The 9,226-nt window shown below is 36.3% G+C and overlaps 1 long non-coding RNA gene across 1 annotated transcript; it reads right to left on the bottom strand.

The window, feature by feature from the left end:
* Positions 1-4,018: 4,018 nt before the first annotated feature.
* Positions 4,019-8,922, bottom strand: LOC124229706 (uncharacterized). The gene is made up of 2 exons (XR_006885966.1): positions 8,797-8,922; positions 4,019-5,012 (listed from the first exon to the last, which is right to left on the bottom strand). It is a non-coding gene; the product is annotated as an uncharacterized LOC124229706 (long non-coding RNA).
* Between the last annotated feature and the right edge of the window lie 304 nt (positions 8,923-9,226).

The raw sequence follows: 9,226 nt of genomic DNA on the forward strand, positions 1-9,226 counted from the left end.
GATTAACAGTTGTAATGTGCTTAGAACGGTGCCTAGCTTATGCTAAGTTCTAAGGTTTTAGCTATTAATATTGTCTTGTCAAGGGCTTTGCTACGGATTGAGGGATATCAATCTATAACAAAGCCTTAAAAAATGTGTTTTTTTCCAGAGAGGTAGAAGAGAGTTTCCCTACTCCTCCCAGCTCATCTCAATACTCACTTTAGTGAGGGCTTGCTTTATGCCAGCAACTGTGATGATGCTGTGATGCAAGTATCTACCACAGATTTGGTCCTCAAGACCAGTTAAATACATTAGAATTTTATCAATAATTATATGGACAGGAAGGAAGATAATGCCAGGTACAGAGAGGAATTAAGAGAAGAAAAATATCCAAGCTCCACTATTTAACAGTTTGACCTAAGAATAAGCTTTAACTTCTATGAGGCTTGGTTTTCTTATCTGGAAAATGGGTTTATAGTAAACCCCATCAATGATGCTGCCCACAATAACATGAATCAGTTCCACCCTCCACCTAGCTCCTGTTTGTAAATGCATGTGGACTCAAATTCTTAACTCCTGGTGAGGATGAGGAATATGAAAGGGAGGGTGAAGCCAGGTTTGGAAATGGCAGGCTGTTTCAGGAATTGGGGTGGGGGCGGGGGAGGCAGAGGGTAGATTAATCTCAGATAAGGTTGATGAACTGGGCATCAACTACCCAGGAGATTACTAGAGTCACTCTGTTATCCTGGAATTACAAGTGAGACATAGGACTAACTCAGAATTGTCCCCATCGATATTTTAACCTGAGTGTACATCTGCCACGATGTGGTGCCAAACTATAGGATGGATTTGGGACCCTACAGTTAGATACTAGGAACTCCTAGACAGCTAGTTGTACAGGCACCCTGTCATTCTTTCAGCCTGCAATAACGCAACTCACTTCATGTTACTGAGTTTTTTTGCACCCCACTTACAGCAGGACCTTACTGTTGCATCTATTTCACTGGATGGTTATGAGAAATCTTAAATGAGTTACGTACTTAAATTGCTTGGAATAGCACTTGGTATTTAGTAAGCTATTAACACACATCAGTTCTTTTATTATCAGTGTGATATTAAAAACATTTAACAATCAGTATGGCATTAGTATCAGCCAATCAGGAGACACATAAACAGTGTGAACATAACTATGACCTCTACATGGGAGGATCACAGTAATTACTGTTCAAGCCAGCTCTGCAAGGATAGGCACAATACACTTATGTGGAGATGATGAACAAGGAAAGCGGGGGAAAAAGCCTAGGATGTATACATGGTAACCTTTATGTTGTTTCATGTGACTGAAGCCAAAGGTGAAAATAAAACAGAGAAAGAAAGAAACCTATAAAATTAGGCTGGGGCTAAGTCATGGAGGGTATTGGTACTTTAGCAAGAAAATAAAACTGGCAACAATAGAGTTAGGTAGTAGCTCATCCCAGGCAAAGGATGCATCTGCTTAAGCAGTTTAAAATGAGTACAGTCCACCACACTCCAACATGGAACACGTTTACACTGCAGTTCATTTTAAAGAACACAGGCACACAGACTTTAGGATAGCTTTCACTGACCCAAGTTGAATGACCATACTTTGCAGTGAAGCACAGATCCCCAAGGTTTAAAGAGCTTAGTTTTATTAAGTGGTCTTCATTTTTTGAAGCATTTCCCTCCAGTTATGACTCTCATTTCAAAATCATATTTCTCAACTGTTGATGAAACTGGAAGTTTCCAAATCCCTGATGGAAACAGACTGCTGCTATCTGCATCAAATCAAACCAGTAACAACATAATGTCAAACATTACAAAAAGCCTACAATGGCAACTCAAAGCAGCAACGGCATCAAGTAGGAATTAAAATCTCTTGTTAAAGCGAGGGTTTGCAGGTTAATTTTGAATTTTACTCCTTATTTTATTTCAAATCAGAAACCTCTTGCTACTCAATTTTAAATAGGGTGCCGTAGACATCTGTTACCTTTGTATTCTCAGTAACCACCTTCTCTCTCCTGTTCCCTCCACCCTTCCTTTTTCTGATACTTTCCCCTTTCTTTGGGGGAACTCCTCTCTTGATCAGCTCAGGGATGGAATGTGACCCAATCTGGGCAAAATCAAAGCTTTTCCCCTCAATTTTACATAACCTGCTGCCATGCTTTGGTTATGATGATGTAGCTGAAACTGTCAACGGCTGTTATCCACCATCCTCACCTCACTGCCTCCCACCCTAAAGAGTCTCCCCAAAGAGAATGTCTGTCAGGAAGAGAAAAACAGTGCAAGAAAAAAACATAAGAGCCAAGTATGGGAGATGGGAAGATGGTTTCTTTGGGTGTTTGGACCCAGTCAATGGCTGGACTTCCCTGTATATAAGCCGGTAAATTGCCCTTCATGCTGACACTAGTTTGAGTTGAGGTTCTGGCACTTGCAGCTGAAGGATGATTGGTTAATAATCAAAAGTGTACAATAGCTACCTGAAAATAACACATTTAATGCAGTAGCGTGTGATTAAATAAAAGCAGAGTAAGTATGTTTCCTTAAAATTTAATGACTAATATGAAATCAGGTACAACACACTGTATATGTCAACCAAATTAAACAAAATGTATAAAGGAAATCACTGGCATTATAGTTATGTATGTAACATTTTACTACACATCATAAAACCTGAATCCCACTACTTGCTACAGGGAAACAAATTGGCTCAACTATACTTTGGAATCTTAAATATCTATTTTATAGTAACTCTCTTTAATTCATATTTATAATATGAACAGGTGCAAGCTTTGTTTACTGTAATTTATGGCTATTAATGCTGTATGTAATAATTAGCAATTATGAAAGGCCTACTTTCCCTTTGAAATCATTGTTTAAAAAACAAAGAAAGCCAGGTGGAGTTTTTCTCCTTTTAGATTGTGATTCATGAACAAAATGCAGGATGTTGAATTTAACATGGGGCAGGGAGTGTGCTTATTCATCAGAATTTGTCAAGAATCCAAAATGGAAAGGGCTTCTAAAAAAGAAATTGGGTCTTAATACTACAAACTTCTAAGGCTCTCAATGCATTATTCCAATTTCACCCCCTCTAAGCAGTTGACATGGCTGTTCACTAAAACATATGCTTATTGTAAATCCTGTAGGAATAAATGTACATATTAATCAAATGAGCTGATAGTTATATTTATGGGAACTCTGTTAGTTAAATTCTTTCCTAAGGAATAGTCTATAATTGAAAAGTCTAATAGAATCCTAGAAAATAGAGATGGGAAAGATGCATTAGATCATGTAGATATTTTTTTTCCCCTCCTGGGCAGAAAGTACAGGATAAATCCTTTCGTTTCTGTCCAGTTTTCAATTTAAATTTTAGAAGGGATGGAACTCACCACTTTTCTTGGAAATGAGACTACGTCATAACAGATTTCACTGTCAGGAAATTCCTCTCCACTCTGATATTCAGATCACATGCTTTTTTTGTGTACTTAACTCCACTTTTCTCAATAGCAATTCTATGACGCATTTCATTCAATTCATCCTTTTCCTTGCCTATTTCAAGAAGACAAATTTTACTTTTAGATTAAATATGAATCCCTTGAAATCCCATTTAGTTGTCTCTCCAGTAAAATCACGAACAACATAATTCTACACAAATTTATTACTGTATGAGGGAGATTACTGAAGTTGCTTTAGGAAGTATATGTATTTCTCAAATTGCAGGGCCTTATTTTCTATGAGCCATATTTCCACTATTACTTTTACACCAAGGGTCTTTGCAGCATTATCGTCTTTGGATTCTTTTCTCCAATTTCTATACCAAGTTATATATATTCGTTTGCTACAAGTTTCTCCGATGCTCATCTTCTCATTATTCTTTCATATTTCTAATCTTTCCAAGTCTCTTTAATTAATGCCTCTGGTTTCCTTTTGGTCTAAAACTTATTTTGTAAACTAAAAATGAATTTCACTAATAATTTTATCATTGTTTTCTTAACCATTAAGTACACACATGCAACACAGATGTAATAATCTTTTATTCTTTTATAGTTATTGCAATTTCACAACTGTATAAATTCCATTAAAGCTAGGAAACTTTTAATTTCAATATGTGAGATCATAATGTATACAGAGCTGCCATAAGGTATAAATTAAGCCATGTAAATACATAAATACACATATACATTCCAATAACACTTTGCAGAGTTCCAAGTGTTTTTTTTTTTAAGCTACTGCTAGATGTTTCAAAACACAGCATAAAACTGCTCATCACAACATCCCTGTGTGGTAACGACAAGAGTGGAGTGGGACTGGGATGAAAGGCACAGACTTCATTACAAGACCCAGCTCACTGTGTGAATAAGTAGAGCCAAATTCATGAGCACTGATGGTTCAAACAGTAATGTGGAGGTGCTGATCTTCTGAACTGAATATAAGAAATAATAGTTAACAGTATTTATTCAGCCTTTACACATGATACTGTACTGGATGCTACCCAAGTACAAAAGACCCATTCAGTCATCCCAAGAGGATAGGTTACATATAATCCCAAAGGCAAGAATGGGCAACTGATGGATCAGTTCTCCTGTGGCTAGATGCTATATCGCATGGCCTTTATGTTTAAAGAGAATGCCAACTTGGTGGCTAACACAGGTGATCCCTGGGTTTGGTCTTACATCAAACTAAGTTTTCAGCCTATAGAATTAAATCACATTAAAAGCCAGGGCCTAATTAAAATAAGCACTATGCCGATCAGCTGCAAAAAAGGGGCTGTTAATAGGAATAAGGGCCTTACAAGTCAATTCAACAAGCTAGAAAATACACCTTTCTCAAAAAAATTTTAGATTGTTTAATTACTTTTCAGAGAAACAAAAAATGCCAACCACCCACTGACAATACCCCAATCACCCAACATCTAGTCAATGTACAGTTCTCAGCATTTGTCTGAGAATTTTCACCTTCTTCCTCCAGAAGTGCTCAATTTTCACTGCCAGTGTTCTTGGTAGATTCACTTTTCACTGAAAAACATAAGCAAACATACAGTCAAGTGTTTACACTGTTTCTGTTTAGCCTGTTCTGTTTTTCCCTCCTCTCTCCTCCCTTCTGATGCATACCAACAGCACTGCTCATGGGGAGAGACAAACCATGTCATGTCCCAGGCAGCTGGGATATACAATTCTGGCCACAATAAATAGAGAAATGATGTCTGAAAGTGGCAATTATATTTTGTGAGGTAACATCCTTCCTGACTCTGTGGAAGACTTGGGAATGGTCACTTCACAGTGTGGTTATGATCCCATTCTCATACCATTGAATAGATCACTATTATCACAGAGGCTGGCCAAGTGTGGTTGGAATAAATTTTTCCACGATTTTTTTTAAATTTAAAATTGAGGGTCAGTATATGTTGAGTGAATGTGGGCTGACAGAAGACCAGCTAATCGCCATCTCCTTCCTTTCAGAGGAAAGAAGACTCAGAGCAGAAATGGAGCTCCTTTAAAGGAGCTGTCTTGACTAAAGCAAGACTATGATTCACTCACTAAACTTGAGGATAGAGACTACACCTTTCCTCTCTATGTCCATCCCCCGCAGCGTAGTATGTTTGCTGGATCAATATAAATGCAGGTCACTCTATCGTTTAGTTTTTTTTTTAATCATTAAAACAGAAAAAGTAACTGATCTATTTACTTCCTTGTACAGTGACGCTAAAAGTAATAATATACAAAAACACCATGAAAACTAAGGTTTTACAGATTATTATTGCTTGAGGCTTATAGCCATTTATCTCTATTGTGTAGATAAGGAAAATAAAACTCAGAGAGGCAGAGTGAATGCTCAAGGGCCCACAGCTAATTAGAGCTGATGCTAGAACCATAAACTTGGATCTTGCTGATGGTACCTAGATTTAAGATTGTACCATCAATCAAACTGAATCCTTTTTATGAGTAAGGCATTGACAGAGGTTCCATCCAGATTTCTGTGGAATTTTATAAACTCTAGCAGTGTCTTCAAGTGTCTCCATGGTATCACAAATTAGTTGTCTTCTCCTCTGGCTTTCTCTATACTTTATGCAAAATCTGTGACAGCACCTATTGCACTATAAAGTTCACACGTGTGTTCTTGTGTCTGAGATCCTCCCCATCCCTCACCCTCCTACTTCACACACACACTGAAGGAGGAAGGAAGAAAAAGAGGGGTGAGGAGGAATGAGGGGAGTAGAGAGGGAGGGAGAATGGATGAAAGAGGACCAACAAGAGACTGATGTATGAGAAGCTGCTATGCCAGGTATTTTCACTAATTCAAGTAATCAATTTTGGGTTGGATTCCTTCTCAAAAGGCAGAGGCATTTTCTAATTTTGAGTTATCTTAGAACAATAGAGAAATACGTTTTGCTGATATTTTTAAATTAATAGGGCTTTGTACTATTTGGCATTGCAGTTTGGGGAAAACTTTTCCCTTTCTTTGCTTACTGAAGTTGCCCAGTTTTCTTCTTTTCATAGAGTTCCATTCTTTATTCCTTAGATTGAAATGCAGAGTGCTTTTACCAAGGTATTTAAATTTACCAGCTAACTTTGGCAAACAAGGGCCTGTGAAGCAAGCTGACACCATTTTCAGCACTTCTCACTGGACTTATACAAGATGGGTGATCAGCACTCTACATCTCCAATCTAGTGGGCCACCTTAACTGCGTAACCTTTTACAGTCAACCATTTTCATTCCTTAAAAAGCAAAAAGCAAACAGAACGTACCTACTGCCCATCAATATAGGCAGACTTTTGAAAAAATAAATTATGGCAATCTACAATCATAACAAACATTGTAACAACAATCAAGTGTGGAAATGACTGAATCTCTGCCCAGAAACACATTTTCCCCAAACGAGAAGAGAGACACCTTGTGCTATGAACTCAAGATGAAAATCCAACTTTTTTGCCTCTGGAGAGGGAAAGAATTTCAAGGCTTTCCAAAGAAAATGCCCTGTTCTTATATAACCCTCCTCCCGCAGTAAGGGACCACCCCGCAGAACATCCAATTCTCAATCCAATATGAGAATGTACAAAGAAACAGATACCTCGAAGTGCTTACACAAAGAAATGCATGGACAGAAAGAGCTGGCATTATTTTTAGAGTGTGTGTATCTATGACGTGACAACACTGCATGGTCCTTAAAACCCTGTCAGATGCTCCTCAGTTCTTTGCTACAGCACCTCTCCATGACCCTCTACACTGAAAGCACTAGTATCTTGTGCCTCCTGTAAATAAGTCAAACATCATATAACCACCAAAAAATAGCCAACTTTACTTAATAAGGTTCCAACTACACTACAAAAGCGGCCTTTTCTTTTTGCTTAGGTACAGGAAGCTTACTTCAATGTGCATTCCTAAACAAGGTGAAAGAGGAGCTGTGTGTGCTGTGTTTATTGACACAGACGATGTTTGCCCTGGCTAGTAACCCACATTGCTAAACAACTTTCCCTGAAACCAACATTTAGAGAGAGAGCAATACAAACTATATTCAGGAAAAAGGAAGGCTTTACACAGAGTGAAACTGCTCATTTAAAACTAAAATTTCTAACTAAATTTGATAAAATAAAATCGGATATTCTCAAATTGTGAAAAATATAAAGTCAAGAATTAAAGATTTAGAGGTCCATAATTGATTATTAGAAATTTCCTGTTTGCTAATTAAAAATCTAGTTTCAAATTGTGGCACTGACAAAATTTTGGCCACTTTGAAAAAAACATTTCTCCTTTAACTTTTGCCAAGAAAAAAAGCTATTATACACATGTACAGAGAAAGAAAAGTTACTGCCTGTTAGAGTCTATAATGCTGGTGTAATAAAACCTAAACCACATATTTCAAATGATATTAGTTAAAAAAAATAAAAAAGAGTTCAATTCAATCCACGGATTCTACGGTTCTCTGGAGTTTGTTCCAATGAAACTTGGCCTGTATCTGTAATTCTTTGCTGAAAGTGATATCTAATGGTTTTGAGTTCAGATGAGTAACCTCTCTCCTTTTTTAAAAGTAATTTCTGAATTGTATTCATCTTTTAGAATCTGCATTTAGAAAAACAATTAGCTTACTTTTATCAGTAGTTGCAAATATGAATGTCATTTTATATACTAAACTTTTACATATACCATTTCCAGTTCTATTACTTCCTTCCAAATTCCATTACTCACCAAAGAGGGAAAAGTATCTACTTTTAACGAATCACAAAAGCGCCAAGCAATATAGCCAAGGAAACAAAATTAAAGAAAATAAAAGCAGTGGGTTTAAAAAAAATGAGATAAAGGGTCAAGGCAATGGCACTAGCTTATTCTAAATGCAGTTCAAATTTTAAACAGAATGGTCTTGGCAACATTATCCTTTTCTATAAGGTAGGATACTAAAAATGTTTTGTAATCCCTTATTTTAGGAATCTTTAAAGAAAGAGTTTTAACAAGGGAGTAAATTTATCTGATCAAGAACAGACTGTTACTTAAAGACTATTAGCTTAACAAAAGACAAAAATACAGAGAACTCCAATAAGGCAAAGAATGTCCTTTTATAGCCAGACATTCAAACTGATTCATTCATTTCAAATTGATATTATAAGCTTACATGCTCTCAAAAAGGACAGAAGCAGCAGCTAATTCATTTGGTTCTTCCTAAGTATTAACTGTAGCTATAGAGTAAATTCAGTTAAGTGTGCAAATACAGTGGGAAAACACCTATCAAGAAATAAAGACAGTCATGTAATTGCTTCAGTTTCACTACAGTTATTCTAAGTGTTACAGGAACAAATATATACTTACCTTGGTGAAGAATTTTCATGTCTTTACTGGATTCTTTTAATACCACATGTAATGTTGGGTACTCAATGATCACTTTGTTCCTCAAATTGTCAAGGAGGCTTTTGTAAGGATCCAGTTCATAATAGCTTATAATAAAAAAGTAAAACAAAAATAAAAACACTCTTAATATTCAAAATTAGTGATAAATAAAATGTATCAGAGTCCCTTGCATTAAAAAATTTTAAATGGTGATGACATTAATTCAGTAGTTATTTCCCTATAATATACTAAGTTTAATACCTCTAAGAAAACCAGGTAAAAGAGCTATTATTATAGAGGTTCTAAGCTAGTATCAGATCAATCATCAATAATATTATATCAAATAATATGATATTAGGAAAGCTCTAGAACAAGTCATTCGTTTTCACATCAAGTGAAGAATAAAGAATAA

Source organism: Equus quagga, chromosome 18, assembly GCF_021613505.1.
Source record: "Equus quagga isolate Etosha38 chromosome 18, UCLA_HA_Equagga_1.0, whole genome shotgun sequence".
Taxonomy (NCBI): domain Eukaryota; kingdom Metazoa; phylum Chordata; class Mammalia; order Perissodactyla; family Equidae; genus Equus; species Equus quagga.